The sequence below is a fragment of the Lactuca sativa genome, chromosome 8 (assembly GCF_002870075.4).
Source record: "Lactuca sativa cultivar Salinas chromosome 8, Lsat_Salinas_v11, whole genome shotgun sequence".
Taxonomy (NCBI): Eukaryota; Viridiplantae; Streptophyta; class Magnoliopsida; order Asterales; family Asteraceae; genus Lactuca; species Lactuca sativa.
The window spans coordinates 338,119,945-338,142,908 of NC_056630.2; the positions used below are offsets into that span (position 1 = coordinate 338,119,945).

Here is a 22,964-nt window from a genome sequence, read left to right on the forward strand (position 1 = left end):
GAGCGAAGACGACTGCTCCTAGCTCAAGATCATGCGTTGTGTAGTTCACTTCGTGCGTCTTTAGTTGTCTTGAGGCGTAGGCGATGACCTTCCCTCTTTGCATTAAGACACACCCAAGTCCTTGGTTTGAAGCATCACAATAGACCACGAAGTCCTCCGTTCCCTCTGGCAAGGTTAGGATGGGCGCACTACATAAGGCTCGCTTTAGTGTCTGAAATGCGCTGTCTTGTTTTTCTCCCCAGTCGAAGGTCACATTCTTCTGGGTTAGGGTGGTAAGTGGCTTGGCAATCTTTGAAAAGTTCGGTATGAATCTTCGGTAATACCCGGCGAGTCCCAAAAATTGCCAGATTTCTGTAGGGGTTCTTGGAGTAGTCCAACTATCTATTGCCTTTATTTTGGAGGGGTCCACGTGTATTCCTTCTTTGCTTACAACATGTCCTAGGAAATCCACTTCCCGAATCCAAAATTCACATTTGGAAAATTTTGCGTAAAGTTTCTCTGCCCTTAATGTTTCCAATACTTGGCGGAGGTGTTTGTTGTGTTCTTCCTGGCTTCTTGAATAGATGAGTATATCATCTATGAACACGATCACGAACTTGTCTAGGAAGGGACGACATACTCGGTTCATCAAGTCCATGAACACTGCTGGAGCATTCGTCAATCCGAAGGGCATTACCACAAATTTGTAGTGACCATAACGTGTTCGGAAAGCCGTTTTGGGGATGTCTCCTTCCAGTACTCGTAGTTGGTGATAACCAGACCTTAGATCGATCTTTGAGAAGTAGCTTGCCCCCTGCAGTTGGTCGAATAGATCGTCTATGCGCGGTAAGGGATATCGGTTCTTGATTGTGAGTTTGTTCAGCTCCCGATAATCGATGCACATGCGAAAGGATCCGTCCTTCTTCTTCACAAATAGGACTGGCGCTCCCCATGGTGAGAAACTTGGTCTGATGAATCCCTTGTTCAGCAGCTCGTTTAATTGACTGGATAGTTCCTGCATCTCGGCTGGGGCTAAACGGTACGGCGACTTTGCTACAGGGGTAGCCCCGGGGATTAAGTCGATTCTGAACTCGACTTGACGTTCCGGTGGGATTCCTGGAAGATCTTCTGGGAAAATATCCGGGAAGTTGCAGACTTCCGGAATATCTTTAATGTTTTTCGATTCTCGTTTCTTGTCTACTACGTGGGCTAGAAAGGCATGATATTCCTTACGAAGATACTTTTGTGCTTTAATACAGGAAATGATTTGTAAACTTGAACTAGGTTTGTCGCCATAAATGACAAGAGTTTCACCGTTTGGCAGATTTAAGCGAACAGCCCTTTCGTGGCAAAGGATATCGGCATGGTGAAGGCTCAACCAGTCCATACCGATGATGACATCGAAACTTCTTATGGAAATGGGCATAAGATCGACTTGAAACAAGTGCTCGTTTAAATTTAGTGTGCACCCTACGTATAAATCGTTTGCGTGTTCTGTTTTACCGTTTGCCATTTCTACAGTGAATATTTTATTGAGTGGTTGGGGTTCTTGATTAAGTAGGTGTTTGAATTTATGACTCACAAAACTTCTCTCCGCACCGCAGTCAAAAAGTATGCATGCATAAGTGTTGTTGAGTAGAAACGTACCCGTAACCACCGTGGGGTCCGCTATTGCTTCTCTCTGTCCTACTGCCAGCACTCTCCCCACACCGCCAAAATTCCTTTCCTTGGGACAATCCCTCCTGAAGTGTCCAGTCTCTCCGCACCCATAACATGCCCGGCTTACTCCAGTTCCAGGAACCTGAGTAATTGGTCGTGCCGGTGCTTTACAGAAACGGGCTGTGTGCCCTTTCCTGTCACAGTTCTTGCAGTGCATCTCGCGACAAATACCATGGTGATGGTAGTTGCACTTGCTGCACTTGGGCAGAATCCCTGCATATGGTTTTGTTGGTGCAGAGGTAGCAGGAGTTGTGGTGGGGGTAGTAGCAGCATAAACCGCAACCATTTGTTTCTTTGAAGGTTCTTGTGAAATTTGCCCCTTCCTTTTGTTCCAAAATTTCTTCTTGTTGTTGTTGTTGGCATTGATTTCATTGTTGCTGTTCCCTTTGGTTGGTTCAGCCATAATCGCCGCGACTCCTTGACAGACACCATGATCAACAAGAGATTGCGCTAGTTCCTTGGCGCTGGCGAAAGTCAAGGGTATGGAAGCTAGCACACTTCCTCGAAGTTGGGGTGATAGTCCCCAAATGTATCTCTCAACCTTTTGGCTCTCCAGGGTTAACATTCCTGGGCAAAGTGTTATTAAGTCACTGAACCTGTTGGTGTAACCAGTTATGTCCGATCCTACCATCGAAAGGTTCCACAGTTCCTGTTCAAGCTTCTGAATCTCGCCTCTTGGGCAGTATTCTCGAAGGAGCATTCTTTTCAGGTTTTCCCAACCCATGGAGTTTGCCACCACCAGGGTTAGTGTCTGGACGTGGCCGTTCCACCATGTCAGGGCGCGTTCAGAGAAAGTAAAAGCGGCGAACTTTACTTTGCTTTCTTCAGGACATGCACAGATTTCGAATACAGCTTCTGTTTTCTCTATCCATTGAGATAGAGCCAATACTCCCCCAGTCCCGTAAAAGGGAATAGGTTTTCCGTTGGTGAAGTCTTTGTAAGTGCATACCCCTGAACGGCTTTGACCTTGGCCATTTGTAAAACTGTTTGTCCCTCCCCCCGATCCGTTGTTGCTCATTTGTGCCATTGCTGCAGTTACAGCAGCGGTTACAGCAGTCTGGAACATAACGGTGTCCATAATTGGAGGAGGTGGTGGAGGTGGTGTTGAAGTTGAGTTTCTGCGTGTTGATCTACGAGGAGGCATGTTCTGGTAGAGAAAAATAAGAATGAATGTTATAAGTTTCTAATGTTTTTTTTTTTTGACAATCGGGTGTTAGTTGTTATTTGTTTTGACTTTAGTTTATGGTTTCAAGGTAGGCATAGAAATTTAAAACTCGAAATTTCTGAGAGGTATATGATAAGAAATACTTCATATTTATACATATAGGTCACACCTGAGGTGTGTTACATTGCATATCTTGTTTGGGAAAATTTGATCCTCCTAGAGATCTCCGATTACGGATACAACAGGGAAAACAAGGGAAATAAAGGAAAAACTTTTATCCGAAATCCTAATCTATAACAAAATTGTTGGGCATCGAACAAGCTCTACTTGCGGCGTTTGGAGCTAGACTCGGCATCCGACCGTTTGACTCCCATCAGTCGCCTCTCAAGATCTGCTTGTTGTTCCTTCATCCCTCTTATTTCTGCCAGAGCCACTATCATTTGGTTCTGAAGTGTTCCCGTGTAGATTTGGGTATTCTCATGTAGTCCTTCCAAACGGCGGATGTCAGCGGCGTTACCTTGGGTAGCAGCATTGATTTCACGAACTCTGGCTGCTTGTTGATCCGCCTGGTAGTTCTGGTTAGCTATAGCATTCACGACGACAGGAAGTGCTCGATCTGCTGAGCCTCCCCCACTGACGTTGTAAAAATCCCGACACATGCCGAATGGAGGGCGTACACCTTGTTGGCGGCTCCAGTAGTAGAGGTGGCTTCCCCAGATGGGGATGGGTCCCGGTTGATCTGGTCTGATTACGGGAGGATGAGGGATGGGAGGGTCGTATACTTCTGGCTCGGAGTCTGTCCCGCTAGAAATCTCCACGATCTCTTCGTCGACTTCGAACTCCTCTCCGACTTCGACTTCGAATTCTTCCTCGACCTCTTCTTCGATTTCCTCTGGGTCTTCCTCCGGGTCTTCTTCTATCCAACCGCCGTTGCCTTGGTTTGGGTAGTAGGGATCTCCTGGTAAATGGAACCCGGCCATTTGTCTGTACTAGGATAGATGTGTGAGAGCTTTATGAGAAAAGAAGGTTCTATTTAACGACTTACTATCTATAATTTGTACAACTATTTTTAATAATACTCCTATAATATTACAATTGGGCGAAACTAAATTGATTTGTATTTGGGTAAGTTTTCGGCTTGTTGTCCACTACGACCATTCCTCGACGTACGTTGGTCAAATCCAGGATAAATATAGTTGATCAGGCTATATTTATTCTCGACATGATTACATACCCCGAGACTCAATCGTAGTGTCGTAACTTGCCGTAATACTTTTTAGTAAAACTTGTTATGATACGAGATTTATGCATGCTTGTAAAAATGTATATCTTTAAAAGAATGTATTTTGTTCATGAAAATGTTTCATCAGAGGGTTTTTGGTCCCCTTTGCATTTATAGTTTGTATATCGTATGTGGTTCGATATACTTAGTTCACTATAAACAATGCTCTGATACCAATCTGTCACACCCCCAAACCAGAATGGCGGAAACATTCGGGGGTGGGTGACTTCACGTAGTATCACAACCATTGAATATTGTAAAGAAAGTAACACAACCATCACATATATAATGAAAACGTATGTTGTTGCGTTATACATAATAGCAAAAGAATATTACAATGAGATGATAAATGTTCAATAATAAAACATCTTTAGTGTTTCCTTCTCCAAAAGCTGGTAGTTACCTGTATTACTGATTCCCTGAGAAATACAAGTGGTTTCGAAAAAGTGTCAACAATTAAGTTGGTGAGTTCATAAGTGTTTTGCATTGAAAAGTATGTCCTTTTTGATAGTAAAGCGATGAACGAGGTTTTCAGAAAATCCAATATTTTCTATATATGATTTGAAAAGTTTCCCGTGTTGGAGTGCATTAGTGTTTTCCATGCTTGATTAATAGTGATAACATTTGTATTGGCAATAAAATGGAAAGCTGAAATGCATGTATGAATCTCGTAAATCTAACTTGTTTTTATACTTTTATGTGAGTTTTATAACCATGCTATTGACAATGATGGCCTGTAACAACGTTCTTCAGGCGTTGGAACTGTTATGACATTTGTCACCCCAGGCCTGCCGGCCTAGCTGTAGCTAACAGCTTAGGTGTGGGATTGTCAATCCCGTATAGATCTATACACAAGTATCACGCTCCCCCTACAAGGGATTATGGTATATAATACAGGACTTAATAATGCATACTCGAACGTACGTGAAGCTGTCTCACATTACTAGGTATAAACAGATTTACGATGATAAAAGACTGTACTTCTTTTTAAAGCATTTCATTTGTCGTGATGTATATGTAAAATGTATGAATCACTTGAATACTATGCTCATTATAGTTTGTCAAAAGTATGTTCCCATTTGGTAATAACAACTTGGTGATATAATATCCCTTTAAAACATAAAGTTATTTTTGTATCAACACTCTATAAGAATAATACTTTGATTTGTAATGTACTTGTATTCCCCCCCCTAAAATGTGAAAAGAATTGAAAAGTAGGGGTATGAACTCACTCGTTTCGAAGAGAGAGGCTAGGGTTGAGCAGAACTTCGTCCGCGGATGGTTGCGTCGTCGGGCTCTTCGGGGATCTCTGCAGCGTAAATCTTCCGTCGGGGGCTCGAGTGCGGAAACGAAGGTCGTCGGGAGTGGTCTCTGGGGCTTAGAAGTATGGGAGAATGACTGATGAATTGTGAGGGTGTGCCAAAGTTCGAAGCTCATGCCATCTATTTATAGTGCTGGAAAACCCCGTACGCGGCGCGTACTTCCGGAGTACGCGGGGCGTAACATGGCGTCATGGCTTACGACTCGGGTCTAGCTAGCGTAGCTTGGGCGGGTCGATGGGACTCGACTCTGGGTCTAGTACGCGGGGCGTACTCCCAGAGTACGCGGGGCGTAATCCCTGCTTCCGACTTCTAAATTCCGTAACTTTCGCGTACGATCTCCGTTTTTCACGTTCTTTATATCCACGCGTAGGTGAGATTATGCTCTACAACTTTCCTTTAGACTCCGTCGGCTAGTTTTGACTTTATTTTTAATGATATAATTTTAATAGGCCGGGCCTCCTAAAGTTCGTTAAAAATTCATAGGTTCTTTATTCGACGTCGGTTTTCGTTTGTCTTTTTATTGTTTTATTACTACTGAGGAGATCTTCAACTTTCGTTTAGGTTGCGTTAGCTAAATAACACTCGATCTTCAATCCGAGTTTTTAGCCCTCTACTACTGTTACGAAACTTTGAAAATTCGTAACTTCTTCATACGAGGTCCAATTTGGGCGATCTTTTTATGTACGCTCACCTTTCAACGAGATCTACGACTTTTGTTTAGATACTTAAGGCTAAAAATGCATTTTATTGAGATTCTACTTTTTACGACAAATAATGTTTTAACGTCGCGTCGTAAATATACGAGTGGTTATGATTTCTTCAATATAACCCGGTTTTGAGCGTTCTTTATGTTTTTGGAAACCTTGGCATGATATCTAATATTCGATGCATCCCAACTTAGATACTTGAACACTTCCTTTACGAGGTTAATTTCGTTGTTTTTAGCTTTCGAGTGTTTACAATGCTTTTTGGGAAAAATAGGGTTGTCACAGCAACCCAAAAGGACCATGCACCATCGGGTCAACTATATACCAAAATAGTTATGGAGTGGTACTTGGAAGTTAAGTGTGGTTATTTGAGGATGAGGCCAGTGGCCGGCTTGAGGTGGTGGTCAGAACGCCGCAGGGGAAGACTTGGATTTCGGTGGTTGTGTTTTAAGGAACCTGGTCTGGTTAATGTCGGGTGGTGCATTGCGGGAGTAGTTCTGGAGTTGTGTTGCCGCAGGCTTCGAGGATGAAGCCTAATTTAAATGGGGGAGAATTTTAACATCCCGAGTTCAGGAGTGCAAGTTCAGGGTTCAAAGTGTAAATGTGAAAGGGCAACTCGGCGAGTCCATGGGTGGACTCGGCGAGTAGGGTCGCGACTCTGGTCGCGTGTTAAGTGGCCAACTCGGCGAGTCGGCGGCTGGACTCGTCGAGTTGGTACTGAGTGAAGAAAACCCTAATTTCGGAGGATGATCCCTATTTAAAGGACATTATGCCCTCTCCCCAGCCTCTTTACCCTCTCTTGAAGTCCAGAAAACCCTAAGGGGAATTTGTTAGTGATTGGAGAGCATTTGGACCTTGGAGAAGAGATCTTGGAGTAAATCTTGGAGAATTAAGAGGCTTGGAGCAAGGGGCTTTCCAAGGATTCTGATTTCTCTTCTGTTAGAGCTTTCCATTGAGGTATTATTTCGTTTCTTGGGCTATTATTCATCATTTTGGAGTCTTTGGAAAAGATAGCATGTGGTGTATTGAGTTTGGAGGTTAGATCTGAGGTTGCTACCTCAGATCTTGAATGGAGAAGGCCTAGAGTGTATTAAAGTCCCTGTTCTTGAGTGATTGGTGAAGCCATCTTGTCCCAAACCCTAACCATAGAGTGTAAAATGCCTAGATCTCTTTGGATTCACGTAAAGTTTGCCACTTTACGTGATGGATGGGTTCTAGAAGGGTAGATCTATGGTTTGGATCATCTGCATGGCCTGGAAAGCTTCTGTATGGATTAAGATCTAGGGGTACTCGGCGAGTCACAAAGGTGTACTCGGCGAGTTGCTTGAAGATGGGCAGGAACTCGATGAGTTGGAAGAACAACTCGGCGAGTTGGTTGAAGATAGCCTGGGACTCGGCGAGTCTGGTCGTGAGGTCCTAACCTTCTTCTAGTTGAGCCGTGAATCGGTGAGTCAAGGGAGGACTCGGTGAGTTGAGTGCGAGGGGACTCAGAGTTGTTGGACTCGGCGAGTCTCGGGGTGACTCGACGAGTTGAGTCGCGGATTGGGGAAGTTCTGAGCATGGGGACTCGACGAGTCATCGGGTTGACTCGGCGAGTAGAGTCAATCAGGAGGTTGACTTTGACTTTGACTTTGACCAAGGGTTGACCAGTTGACTTCCAGGGGCATTTTGGTAATTGTTGGATATTGTTTTGAGTTCAATGTTGGTATTGGCAAGAGGTGGATATCGTATCAGAGGTCGGAGCAGCTCGGTCCTATCTTTTCATTCGGCAGTTGCGAGGTGAGTTATCCTCACTATATCAACGGGGTCTAAAGCACCAAGGCCGACCCTTTATCGGATTGTGATCCGGGTATCGTTGTTATGTTATTGCTTTGCTATGTTTGCATCCGGGTAGTTAGGATGGTATTATACTAGTGACTGGTTAGGTCGGTATCCTAGTTAGGATGATTTTATGTTATGTGATTTGCTAGATTAGCTTGATTGAATGTGAATTGTTATATGATTGAATGTTTATGTGCACATGGTTGTTTGACTGGGGTTTGGTTGAGGCGAGTCCTGCTTTGTGTTGTAGGCCAACATACCCAGGGCGGCCCGGTATCTCGAAGGCCCAGCGAGCGGTCCGGATAGGCTGTAGGCCCCAAGAGGGCGGACCAGACGTGCCGAGGCTCGGAGAGTGGACCAGGCCGACTGAAGGCCCAGTGCGGGCGGACCAGTCATACTGTAGACTCAGAGAGTGGACCAGGTGGATTGAAGGCCCGGTGCAGGCGGACGAGTCACACTGTAGACTAGATGTATATGGCTAGTCTGGGAGGGTGGACCAGGTGTACTGAAGGCCAGTGTGGCGGACCAGTCACACAGTAGACCCGAAGTGCATGGTTGTTCTCTGTTTTGTTTTGATATGGCATGTTGTGCGTGTTTGGTATATGTGGTTGGAATTTTGGGGGTATCTCACTAAGCTTTCGGGCTTACAGTTGTGGTTTAATGTTTTTCAGGTTCTTCAGAAGACCGTGGCAAGGCAAAGGCGTGATCGTACCGCTCCTCATGATTATGTTTTATGATGTGGTTCTGGGAAGACTCTGATAATAGGTGTATTGAAAACCTTTTTGTAATAACTTAATAAAATGGGGTTGTTTTTGAAAAGTTTAAATTGTTTTAAATTTTTAGAGCATTACAAGTGGACCTGATGAATCGGGTCTGCAGACCGATGCTGGATCGCTCGGTCATTATGTTCATACATGAGATCTTGGTGTATTCCAAGACCCGAGTGCAGCAGGAGGAGCACCTCAGGTAGTTGTTAGGAGCTCTGAGGCGAGAACGGTTGTTTGCTAAGTTCTCGAAGTGCGAGTTTTGGTTATGAGAGGTCCAGTTCCTCGGACGTCTCGTCAACCAAGAAGGGATTTTGGTTGACCCAGCCAAGATCGAGGGAGTCATGCAGTGGGAGGTTTCGAGATCTCCCTCAGACATCAGGAGTTTTCTAGGATTTAAAGGGTACTATTAGAGATTCATACGAGATTTCTACAAGATTGCAATACCCCTCACTCGTCTAACGAGGAAGGGGGTGGATTTCTGGTGGGGCCCTGAGCAGCAGAGGGTGTTTGAGACCCTCCGTCAGCGGTTGTGTGAGGCCCCAGTTTTGACACTCCCATAGGGTGTGGAGGATTTTGAAGTATTTTGTGATGCATCCATCATAGATTTGGGGGCAGTCCTTATGCAGAGAGGACGGGTGATAGCTTATGCATTGCGGCAGTTGAAGCCGCATGAGATGAGATACCCTACCCATGATTTAGAGCTAGGGGTGGTGGTGTTCACTCTCAAGATATGGAGACATTACCTTTATGGGGTCCGTTGTACCATATACATGGATCACAAGATCTTGATACACATCATGGACCAGCCGAACCTAAACATGAGGCAGAACAGGTGGCTGGATGTAGTTAAGGACTATGACTGTGAGATCCTTTACCATCCCGGTAAGGCCAATGTGGTAGCGGATGCTTTGAGCCGTAAGGTAGCTGGGTCTCCCACCCCATCAGTATGTATGAGGATAGCGGTGGATTCTCCGCTTATGAGCTTGATCAGGGGTGCTCAGTTTGAGGGCATGCGATCGGAGAACTGGAAGTTGGAGAGGATCCAGGGTGAGAACACCTAGTTTGTGCAAGATAGTCGGGGATTATTGACCCGATGCAGTCAGGTATGGGTTCCGATGTCTAGTGGGGTCAGATACACAATCATGGAGGAGGCTCATAAGTCTCACTTCTCTATTCATGGTATGTTGTAGCCTCTAGAGATTCTCGTGTGGAAATGGGAGCAGATCACGATGGATTTCATTACCAAATTGCCGAGGACGGCAAAGGGGTTTGACGCTATATGGGTCATTATAGATCGATTAACTAGTAGTGCCCATTTCTTGGCTATTCGGGAGAGCTCGTCGGCCGAGAAGTTGGCCGACATGTACGTCCGCGAGATCTTCGTTCGCCATGGGATTTCGGTCTCCATTGCTTCCAACCATGATGTTAGGTTTACTTCTCCTTTCTAGCAGAAGTTCCACGAGGAACTGCGTACATGGTTGCATTTTCGTACATCGTTCCATCCCTAGACTGACAGTCAGTGCGAGCGTACCATTCAGACCCTTGAGGATATGTTGAGGGCGTGTGCCATTGAATTCGGTGGGACTTGGGATTCCCACCTACTGCTTGCAGAGTTCGCCTACAACAACAACTATCATTCTAGCATTGGCGCCCCGCCTTTCGAGCTGTTGTATGGGTGGAGATGTCGCACCCGGTTTGTTGGGGTGAGGTTGGACACAGGGTGATGGGGCGGATGGAAATAGTCTTGCAGACTACCAAGAAAATTCAGCAGATCAGACAGTGATTGCAGACCACCCAGATTAGGCAGAAGAGTTACGCCGACAGACGACGATCTGTGTTAGAATTTCAGGTGGGTGATATGGTACTCCTGAAGGCCTCACCCTGGAAAGGTGTTACTCGCTTCAGGAAGAGGGGGAAATTGGGCCCCCGTTACATTGGGCTGTTCAGGATAATTGCCAGGGTTGGCAAGGTGGATTACAGGTTACAGCTATCGAAGAAGCTTAGTTAGATCCACAAAACTTTCCATGTTCCGCAGTTGCGAAAGTGCATTGTGGATTAAGAGGTAGTGGTGTTGTTGGATGATATTCAGGTTGATGAATGACTGAATTACGTGGAGAGGGTTGTAGCCATACTTGAGAGGAAGATGAAATTTCTACGGAACAAGGAGATACCCTTGGTAAAAATGAAATGGGAGCATTAGAGGGGATCCGAATAGACGTGGGAGCCAGAGGCAGAGATGCGAGAGCATTACCCGGCGTTGTTTACACCAGCAGACTTCGAGGACGAAGTCTAGTTCAAGTGGGGGAGAATTGTAACGTCCTGATTCTTAAGTATTGACTTATGTAGGAATCTTTTTGTTTTTTGGGTCTACTCGACGAGTCGGGCGCCCTACTCGTCGAGTAGTAGCGGGTTGGTCCACGTGTTTTAGTGACCTACTCACCGAGTCAAGAACGGACTCACGAGTAGGAGCTGGCAGGTGAAACCCTAGATTTCGTGGAATTTCACCGTATTTAAAGGATCATTGGCCTACCCCAGCCTCCCCTTTACTAGTTCTTGTCCCTCTCAAACCCTAAATGGAGTGTGTGTGTTCTCTTTTGGTGCGTTCAATCTTGGAGAAGGAAATTTGGAGGAGGAAACACTTGGGGAAAACAAGCAAGTAGAAGCAAGAACTCGTGGGATTCAAGATCCACATCAGCGAAAATTGTCTTGAAGGTATTAGACTATTTTCCTTGGCTCATGTTCATCAAAATTCTCTTTTGAATGGGTTTTATGAAAGGCTTCTTATGTTTGAGCTAATATCTAAAGTTGTAACTTTAGATTTGGACTCCCTTTGGCCTCTAGATCCATAAAGTTATCAGCCTTGCCTAGTATGAGCCTTCCCTCAAGTGTGAGACTTCATTGCAAGCTTAGTTTTTTCATTTAAGGGATTTAAAGCCTTGAATGCACATAAAGTTTGCAATTTTACGTGACGAGCATGCCTAAGGAGGTGAGATCTGCAATCTGTAACCTTTGCATGGCTTAAAATGCATATGTATAGATGAAGAACTGAAGGGACTCGGCGAGTCGCATAGTCGACTCGATGAGTCATATGAAGATGGTCCTGAACTTGATGAGTTGGATGAACAACTCGGCGAGTCCTATGAAGATTGTCGTAGACTCAACGAATGAGTAGAGTGAGTCGGCGAATCGGTTAGGGTTCATAGCAATGATCCGAGAATTTGAGTTTATTTTACGAGTCGACAGTTGCATGGTGAGTTAGCTCACTATACTACGGGGTGTAAGGCACCAAGGTCGGCCCATTGGATATGTTATCCTACCAGTGTTAGTATGTGGAGTATGAAGTTAGTGTTACATGCTAGTGGTTATGCTAGTTAGGTAGACCTGTAGGACTAGCTGTGATGTTATATGATTATCTGCATGCTCAGCGGTTATGTTATATGTGGATATGTTATGTGGGATGGGTTGAGGTGATACTGCTTCGTGCGGTAACCAACAAACCCGGGAGCATTCTAGTTATGGGCTAACAGAGACTCGTACTGTAGGCTCGATGACAAGCAAAATGTGAGTTGTGGGCCCCCAAGGCAATCCAGACTCACATTGTGGGCCCAGGGGTAATCCAGTCTATAAAGCTGTGGACCCATCACATGCTATTTAGTTTGTTTATGTTATGATATTGCTGTCAAGGATGTGTGGATTGTATGTGTATCAGTATTTTAGGCAGAACTCACTAAGCTTTCGGGCTTATAGTTTCAGTTTATTGTTTCAGGTACATCTGGGGATCTATCACACCCCAAAACCAAGAACGGCGGAAACGTTATGGGGCGGAGGACCTCATGTACAGTATCACAACAATGAAAAGTAGTATACAAGCAACAACATCATCCATTTCATTAATAATATAATTATTATACAAGTGTGTTCTGTCAAATTCTGATAAACACTAAAGCATAAATCAAAATGAAAGATGTGTCCTGATCGAGCACCATCTTCCCTGAACCTTGCATTGGTACCTGTCTATGGTTAACCTAAGGATACAAGTTATTTTGAAAGAGAGTATCAGCTTTAAAGCTGGTGAGATCATAAATATTTTAGTGTCTTAATTTGTATGTAAGAATTTATATGTACATGAACTGTAAGTATGGAAAATGTATATGAATTGTAAGTATTGAAAATGTATATGAACAGTAAATGTAAAAATGTTTGTAAAACAACCGTAAACATTTAAAAAACCCTAGAAATCCCTATGATTCCTACTGTTATATAAAGTGTGTCTTCTACCAAGACCTAAGTGTTCTCAATGTAGTCTTCTATCAAGACTTAACTGTTTTAAATGTTCATTTCTTGTAAAAGTGTGTAATTTTCCCAAGTGTAAGTATCATTTACAAAATATAGTTTTTACATTTAATGTTTAAGTGAAATAATCACTAAATAAATGAAAAGGGGAAATTAATGTAGTACTGTAGTGTTGTATTATAGGAACTACTGCTGTACTAACTACATTAAACCGGATTTATATTAAGGCATCATGTGATTAATTGTACCATACTATCAACTGGATAAACAACGACAAATGTAGATCATAAAAAGAAATGACGTTTGGCACCCGCAGACTTGCAGGTCCGGCTGTAGCTAGCAGCAAGGTATAGGATAGTCAATCCAGTATAGATCTATACGCAAACTCACGCTCTCCCTTCAAGAGACTCTGGCAACAACTCGGGCCATGACATTGAAGGCATGCTCCGATACAGTGGATCACAATTATGTCAACGTATTTATGTATATGTAATGTACTGTTACTCATTCTAGTATAGTAGTATATGTTCTTCCTCTAGTATAGTTGTATATGTTCTTCCTCTAGTATAGTTCTATACGTACTCATAGTAATGAAATGTTCTAGCTGTAATGTGTGTGCTCTCTATCTAGCAAGTATAGTAATGTACTGAAATGTTCTAGCTGTAATGTATGTGCTCTCTATCTAGAAAGCATTGACTCATGAATTAACTGACTCATTGTATGATATCGCGTTCTAGTAATAGTTCTAGTATCTTCCTAAACTACCGATATGGTAGTTTACTAGTAATCTAACTGGGACGTATGAACATGGATGTATACCCTTGCTACCCAAGGGCATTCGATGAACTGGAAGGATCTTTTATGACTATATATGTACACATGATATATAATTAATATTTAAACGACCTTCGGACGAGTACCCGATATCCTATTAGACCACATCCAAATCGAGGAAAAGGAAACAAGGTGGATAGCCTTCCTAAGTCTTTTAAACATTACTTATATAACTATACCTATAGAGACATGCAATTTATAATATAAAAGCATAAAATTAGTTTTGTAAAACCTTTGAACATAATCATTATCTAAGAAAAGATCGACTTGATGTCGATCTGTAAAACGGTTTGAAGGCATGGGTTTGATAAAAACAATTTAGTATAAAGAAACATTTGTTTGAAACACAATTGTAAACATATGAGTTTACGGCCGTGAACTCATACTTATGTGTCCATTTGATGTTTGATGCTCTATAAGGCCCTAATAAGCATTTCTACTTAATGGCTTGGTCTATGGAAGATTTTAGGGCATAATATAACTCCTTTTTGGAGTTTACGACCCTGGGACCATATTCCCTTGGAGATTACGGCTGTAATCTCCCTTGGGAGGGTGTTTATATTGTTTTCAAGTCTCTAAATTAACTAGGAACTAAACTAGGCTTTTGTACTTGGCTTTAGAAGAGTTTATGGCACCATTTGGCACCATTTTATGGAGTTCACGGCCCTAGAACCTTTTGGGCTGTGAACACCTTACTCTTGGTGTTCTAAGTATGTTAGCTAGTCCTAAACTCATTAGGGTACATGTCTAAATTCAAGCCTAAGCCTTAGGAAGTGTTTGTGGCATCAAAACACCCCTAACTAGAGTTTTCGGCCCATGAACCATTTGGCCATGTGTTTGCGGCCGTGAACACCCCTAGGTGTTGGTATTTTGATTGTTTTGGGTCTTAGACACATCAAGGTAATGTGCTATGCTAGTCTCTTGGTTAAATGAAGGCATTTAGGGCATTTTGGCACTTAAACATGGAGTTCACGGCCCAAGAACCTCCTTGGCCGTGAACTTACTTTCATCCTTGTTTCTAATTGATTTTGGTGTCCTAAACATGTAATGGAGGCTTCTAGTTTGAGTTCCAATGCTTTGAGGGGCATTGAGACACTTTTGGCCCTTAAAATGGAGTTTACTCCCCAAGTGTTCTTGGGTGGTAAACTCCCATATCTTGGGGTTTTGGTCCGATTTTGATGTTTCTAAACACAATCTAAGCTATATAATATAATTAGATCGAAGTACTCACAATTTGGGATTAAAACCCGAAGATCCGTGAGAGAGAATTTGGCTTTTCTCTAATTGGAAATGTAACTAATGAACTATTTTGGTTCAGATTTCTATATATAGTCCTCAGATTTTTGGGAGAAAATATTTTTATTCTCGGAATGAACTTTCATATCCTAGAGTATTGGAATAACAGTGTTGCACAAAACCCTAGTGCATCCACTCTCCTGATATCTCCTTAAATGTAAATCCTGAAAAACTGCCAAACTTATACCAGAAGTCTGATTTTTCACTGTAACTGTTCTACTTCTATTGGCTTCAAATGGTTTGTATAGAATGGAAATTTTAGGTTGTCACACGTGTGTGGCCGTACACACAGGTCTGTGGCCGCACACACCTTATTTAGTGAGTTTAGCCCGATATTGTGATACTAAACACTCTCCAACCCTTCCTAAGACTCATATCTAGATTATACTAAGTCTAGAGCACCCATATGGAACCACAAGATTTAATAAAAGACAATGAACTCAAGTTTTAGTGCTGAAACACATTTCAATTACATGGGTTAGAAGTTTCGGGTGGTCACAATTTTACTGATGATTACAGTGGATATGGATATGTCTACTTAATCAAGCATAAGTCAGAGACTTTTGAAAGGTTTAAGGAATTTAAATAGGAAGTCGAGAATCAATTAGGCAGGAACATTAAGATGCTTCAATCTGATCGAGGTGGTGAGTATCTTAGTTCATATTTCCTCGACTATCTTAAGGAACATGGGATTATCTCACAATTGACACCTCCCAAGACACCAGAGTTGAATGGTGTAGCTGAGAGGCGTAATCGAACCTTGGTGGATATGGTTCGTTCCATGATGAGTCGAGCTTCTCTACCAATCTCATTTTGGGGGTATGCCTTAGAGACTACCGCCCATATCCTTAATCTGGTCCCTACAAAGAAAGTTTCCAAAACTCCTCCTGAGATGTGGAGTGGTAAAGTACCCAATCTAGACCACATCAAGATTTGGGTTTGCAAGGCTTTTGTGAGACACAAGACTCATGATAAGCTCGAACCTCGAAGTGAGAGGTGTATTTTCATCGGCTACCCACATAAATCCTTTGGTTACCTCTTCTACAGACCTAGTAAAAATGTGGTCTTTGCAGCTAGGAGGGCTGTCTTGAGAAAGAGAGAGAGAGAGAGAGAGAGAGAGTTTATAAGCCAAGGAAACAGTGGGAGGCAAGTTGACCTTGAAGAAATTCAAGAGTCAAATGGTGAAGGAACTTCAAACCCTAGCACTCAACTTGAGTAGGAAACTCATGTTGAGCCAATTGACAAGTCTGTACCTCTGAGGCGTTCCACAAGGGTTAGGAATGCACCTGAGCATTACTACGGATTCCATATTACTGTGGAAGGTGATGCACTTATCAGTGATGAGACACTGATAGGTTTGGGTGAACCTAACAGTTACGTGGAAGCCATGGCAGGCCTTGAGTCAGCCAAGTGGAAAGAGGCAATGGGAAGTGAGATACAATCAATGTATGACAATCAAGTTTGGAACTTGGTTGAGAATGTACCAGGTCGTAAGACTGTATGGTGCAAATAGATCTTCAAGAAAAAGACCGACATGGATGGTAATGTACACACTTATAATGCACGATTAGTTGTGAAGGATTTCTCACAAACTCCGGGAGTTGATTATGATGAGACCTTTTCTCCAGTGGCCAAGATTATGTCTATTAGGGTTCTGTTAGCCATAGTCGCATTCCATGACTATGAAATATGGCAAATGGATGTCAAAACCGCTTTCCTTAATGGAAAGTTGGTTGAGGATGTTTACATGAGTCAGCCAGAGGGTTTTGGCAATACAGAGTACCCTAATAGAGTGTGCAAGCCTGAGAAATCCATTTATGGATTAAAGGAAGCACCTCGCAGATGGAATCTTTGCTTTGATTAGAAAGTCAAAGAATTTGGATTTTCTAGGAGTGAAGATGAATCTTGTGTATATGTCAAGGCTATTGGGAGTATAGTTAGCTTTTTGGTATTTTATGTGGATGACATACTACTCAAAGGAAATGACATCCCAACTCTGCAGGAAGTTAAGTCCTGGCTTGGGAAGTGATTCTCTATGAAGGACCTAGGAGAAGCTGCCTATATTCTAGGGATAAGGATCTTGAGAGACCGGAGTAAAAGACTAATTGGACTTAGCCAGAGTACCTACTTGGATAAGGTGCTGAAGAGATTCAACATGCAGGACTCCAAGAAAGGAGAGTTACCCATCCAGAGTAATGCCAGATTGAGTAAGACGCAAAGCCCTAGTATTGAGGCTGAGATATCAGAAATGAGTCGAATACCTTATGCTTCGGCTGTAGGATCGATCATGTATGCTATGACGTGTACTCGACCTGATGTAGCCTTTTCCTTGAGCATGGTTAGCACGTATCAGGGGAACCCTGGAAAGGCACACTGGACTGTGGTAACGAATATCCTCAAGTACCTACGGAGGACTAAGGGCTGGGTCCTTACCCACGGTGGGAGTGAAGACTTGAGAGTTGTAGGGTATAGCGACGCTAGCTTCCAGACTGATAGGGATAATTTCCGCTCCCAGTCAGGCTGGGTCTTTCACTTAAACGGAGGAGCAATTTCTTGGAAGATGTAACATCCGGATTCCCAGGTATATTATTTTATTCTTTTATATTGAATTTTTGGAGAGAAACTCAGCGAGTATGAGCCCCGACTCGCCGAGTAGGATTGCGATTGGAGTGGTCTGATTAATAAGGGACTTGACGAGTCCACGCTGTTTAATGAAACCCTAATTTCTCGGGTTTGCACCCTATTTAAAGGCCCTTATGGCCGTCATTTGTGGCCACCATTCCAGTGAAAGAAACCCTAGAGTGCTGGAGTGTTTTTGTCACACCCCAAAACTGAGAACGACATAAACGTTCTGGGGTGGAGGACGTCATGTAATGTATCATAACAATGCAAAGTAGTAAACAAGCAACAACATCATCCATCGCATTAATAGTATAAATTTAAGTTACAAGTGTGTTCTTTCATAATATACAACAATAAAATGAATAATCAGAATAAGACGAGTCTGGACTGCTCTATCTTCACAAACCTGGTCGTCGTACCTGTCTATTTGTGACCTGAGAATACAACTTATTTTGAAAGCAAGTATCAGCCAAAAAGCTGGTGAATTCATAAGTATTAATGTGTCTTTGATTTGTAAAACTTATAATGAAAGTCTTGACATTGTTTCGAAAGAAAGTCGTATAAGTATGGAAATGTTTGTAAGTAATGGAAAACGTTTGAATAACCCTAGAAATCCCTATGATCCGTATAAAAGAAGTCTTCTACCAAGGCCCAACTGTTTTGAAAGTAGTCTTCTACCAAGACCGTACTGTTTTGAAAGTAGTCTTCTACCAAGACCCTACTGTTTTGAAAGTAGTCTTCTACCAAGACCCTATTGTTTTGAAAGTAGTCTTCCACCAAGACCCTACTGTTTTGAAAGTAGTCTTCTACCAAGACCCTATTGTTTTGAAAGTAGTCTTCTAACAAGACCCTACTGTTTTGAAAGTAGTCTTCTACCAAGACCCTACTGTTTTGAAAGTAGTCTTCTACCAAGACCCGACTGTACTACTATTATTATTAATATAAGACATTATATCCTTTGGTACTAGGATACTCAAATATAATTAACCTTATAGGTTATGTGAATGAATCACAAGATAAAGGTAATAATAATATTAATAACTCAAGTATTATCCTTTTGTACTAGGATAACTAACAGTGTTAACTTAAGACATCCTTAGATGTACATTTACCTCTGTTGCTAACAGCTGGGTGTATGAATAGTTAGTCCCTTAAAGTATACCTGCAATGGTATCAACCGTAGACATCCGTAAATGTGCATTTACATATGTAGCTAACAAGGTTCTAGGAATGGTTAGTCCCACAAAGTATCCTTTGGTACTAGGATATTGAGTCCAATCTATCTCGTCGATTATGTGATTGTATCACAAAAAAAAGATAAGAATGAGGATTATATAACATAATCTAGACATATAAAATGTAATAGTAACTCATCATATATTATCTATGTAAAAGTATCCATGTAAGAGTATATGAACGTATACCTTTGCTACCGAAAGGCACTGAACTGACTGATTAGAACTATTATGTCTATATATGTACACATGATATATAACTGATATTTAAACGACCTTCAGACGGATACCCGATACCCTACCAGACCACATCCCAACGGGGAAAAGGAAATAAAGCGGGTTAGCCTTCCTAAGTCCTTTAAACATTATTTATATAACTATACATATACATGCATGCTTTTAACGAGGTATCGATGTAAAAGTATCCTGGCAAGTGTATCCAAGTAAGTATATCTCTACAAACAACATGTATTCGTATGGACTCATGAATGAACTGACTCTGGTGTAATTCCTTGTAATAGGAATAGCAATTAGTATCTCCTAACTATACCTATAATAGTTACTAGAAATGTACAAGTATCAACAAAGGTATACCTTTGCTAGCCAAAGGTACTGAACTGACTGAGGGCACTTTTATGTCTACATATATATACATGATATATAACTAATATTTAGATGACGTTTGGACGGATAACCGATACCCTACCAGACCACATGCCAATGGGGAAAAGGAAATAAAGCGGTTTAGCCTTCCTAAGTCCTTTAAACATTTCTTATATAACTATAAATATACAGGCATGCATTTGATAATATAAAAGCATAAAAGGAGTTTTGCAAAACCTTTGGAAAAGATTTATATTTAAGAAAAGATCGACTTGATGTCAGTTTATAAAACGGTTTGAAAATATTTTGTTTGAATAAACAGTTGAAGTATAAAGAAAACCTTTGTTTGAAACATATTTGTAACAGTGTTTGAAAAGAAACATACAATGTATAAAGCAGTTTGATAAAGAGTTTTAAACATATAAAAACGTTTAAGAAAGTCCTTTGAAGAAATCTGTTTGGTAAAACAGCTAACGTATAGTAAATCCATTTGCATGTTAGTTATTAATCACATGTGATTGATATAATAACTAGCATGATTCAACTTGTATCCCCCCCCATATATCATTTAAAAACATTTAGAAACATTTAAAAGGTTAATTTAAGGGGTATGAACTCACCTGCAGTGAGCGGGTCGAAAGGTAGTGTCGGACAAGTGCTTGGTGTCAAGTGAAGAATTAGACACACACAATGATCCTAATTACATATGAAGACATATGTATATAAACAATTAGTGATTTTAACACTAATTAAACAACTCAAAACATCCTATTTCGAGGAAAACACTTTGGTCAAGTGCTAGGAAGCTATCGGGTTGCAACAAAGGAGTGCGAAGCCTCATGCGGGAGTTTATGGTCCAATGACCATCTTTATTGGAGTTTACGGCCCAGGGGAGTTTACTCCTGCCCGTAAACTCTCCATTAGTCACCAAAAGGGGCTTAAAACTCTAAGGGCTTAAGTGGTTAAGTGCTCCAAAGCTTTATACAAGTGTTTGGGAGGGTTTAAGGTCCTAAAATGACCTTATTGGGTGTTCACAGCCCTAGGACCACTCCCCCATGAGTTTACAGCCGTATACGCATGGTAAGGAGTACCATTTCGTGAATTTTGGTCCTTAGGTCAATGGGGTAAGGTTCTATGTCACAAACCAAAGCTTACTAAGGTGTTAGGGTGTCATTTGCACCCTAAGAAAGGGTTTACGTCCCTAAGACCAAATCCCTTGGTGTTTGCGGCCGTAATATAATATGGACCATGGTATTTTGTGCTTTCAAGTCCCATACACATTAAGGTATGAGTCTAGACTAGTTTCACAAGGAAAGGAAGGGACTAGGGCACACTTTTGGCCATCAAAGAAGGGTTTACGATTCAAGGTGTTCTTGGGCCGTAAACTCTTTGATCTTGGTTATTCCTTGGGATTTATTAATGTATAGACATATAATAAGCCCTATTATACTCTAAGATAGAAGGACTTATGATTTGGGATGAAAGGCTAAAGATCCTTGAGAGAGAATCGGGTTTTTCTCTAGTTGAAAATGGAACAAATGAAACAAATATGGCTAAGGGCCATATTTATACCCCTTGGGGTTTTTGGTCCAAAAATATTATTTGAGCCCAAAACTCCAAACTCTTAGAGTTTTGAAACTTTATAAGATGCACATAATTCTATAGGGCATCCTCTCTCCCAATATCTCCTAAAGTGTTAATCTTAATATGCTCAAACTTTTTCCAAAAGCTTGACAATTAGCAGTTGTTGATCTGACTTCGATTGAAGCGAAGGGTTGTCAATCGATTAGAAAATTTCGGGTTGTCACATCATCCCCCCGTTAGAGGGAATTTCTTCCCGAAATTAGAATTTAGGTAAGGGAGTAGGTATGAATAATTGAGCAAGCACGTGGGGGAAACTTCCTAATCGATTGGTTATCGCGCTCATAAGTGAATTCAGGTCCTCGGTTGGTATCCCAACGAACCTTTACTAATGGGAGGCAGCGTTGTTTCGTCCGCTTGACCTCTCGGTCGATGGTCACTACAGTTCTTCCACGAATGCGAGGCTCTCGTTGATCTCGATCTCGTCGAGTGGGATTACGAGAGTCCTGACAGAATGGTATGTTTTCAAGTTTGAGCCGTGAAGGGAGAAATGTACGTTACTGAGTTCGTGGTGTAGGTTGGTTTTGTGAGTTACGGGAGCGATTCTGACAAGAATCTTAGAGGTCCTAACAAATCTGGATTTGGCTTACCACGCATTCCGAAGCGAATCAAGCATTCACAGAGTGAGATTTCCAAAAGGATTTGGCCTCTCACTTGAAATTCCAAGGTTTTCTTCCTCTTGCTTGTCTTCCCAGTCAAGGGCCACTCCCTTCTGAGTCAAAGTCATAAGAGGTTTCGTAATCCGCGAGGATTTCTGAATGAACTCTCGATAGTAGGTCAGTCAGACCTAGAATTTGGCGAATTCCTGTCGGCATCCTCGGCGTTGACAAATTGTCAGCAGTTTTGATTTTTAGAAGGGTCCTCAAAATTCCCACATCACTAATAGTGTGCTTTAGGAACTCGACTCTTCAATCTAAAACTCGCATTTAGAGAACTTCGCGTAAAGTTTCTTTGATCATAATGTTTCCAGGGTTTGTTGTGGATGCTCTTTATGATTTCCTTCTTATTACGAGAGTAGATAAGTAAGTCATTTATAAGGACTATGACGAACTGATCCAAGTAAGAATGGCGTACCTTATTCATTAAGTTCATGAATATTACGGGAGTATTGGTCCTATCCGAGAGGTATCACTACAGACTCGTAGTGTCCGCATCGAGTTTGGAAGATTGTCCTCAGGACACCCTTCACTAACACGCATAACTAGTGATATTCGGATCTTAGGTTCATTTCTGAAAGGTAAGTCGTTCCTTGCGATTGGTCAACTGATTCATCTATGCGAGGCAGAGAGTGATGATTTCTAATGGAAGTCCTGTTGAGGTCTGCACCACGAGGACTTCCCAAATGTCACCCATACTAGTACTACTCTCGCTCAAGCATGCTTAACTGCAGAGTTCTGATGGGATCCGGTGCATTAGTGCTGGTATGATCGCACCTCTTAGATTTTGTCTTCGTGAAGAATAAGATCGGAGCTCCCAAAGGTGAGAAGCTTGGTCTTTTCATTCTGTTGTTGAGTAGTCGTTAAACTGTTCGGACGGTTCTTGTATCATTTTGATTCAGGCCAAGAAAGGAGTTATTATACATGAAAACTTAGCTCATACATGTTATGATATAATCAAGACGGGGCGGATAATAAAATGTGCGATTCTACTCTAGTCCCACATCCCAATGAGGAAAAGA

General features: G+C 42.0%; 1 pseudogene; it reads right to left on the reverse strand.

Annotated features, from left to right (window-relative positions):
- Positions 1-22,603: 22,603 nt before the first annotated feature.
- On the reverse strand, positions 22,604-22,721 carry LOC111915599 (5S ribosomal RNA; annotated as a pseudogene).
- Between the last annotated feature and the right edge of the window lie 243 nt (positions 22,722-22,964).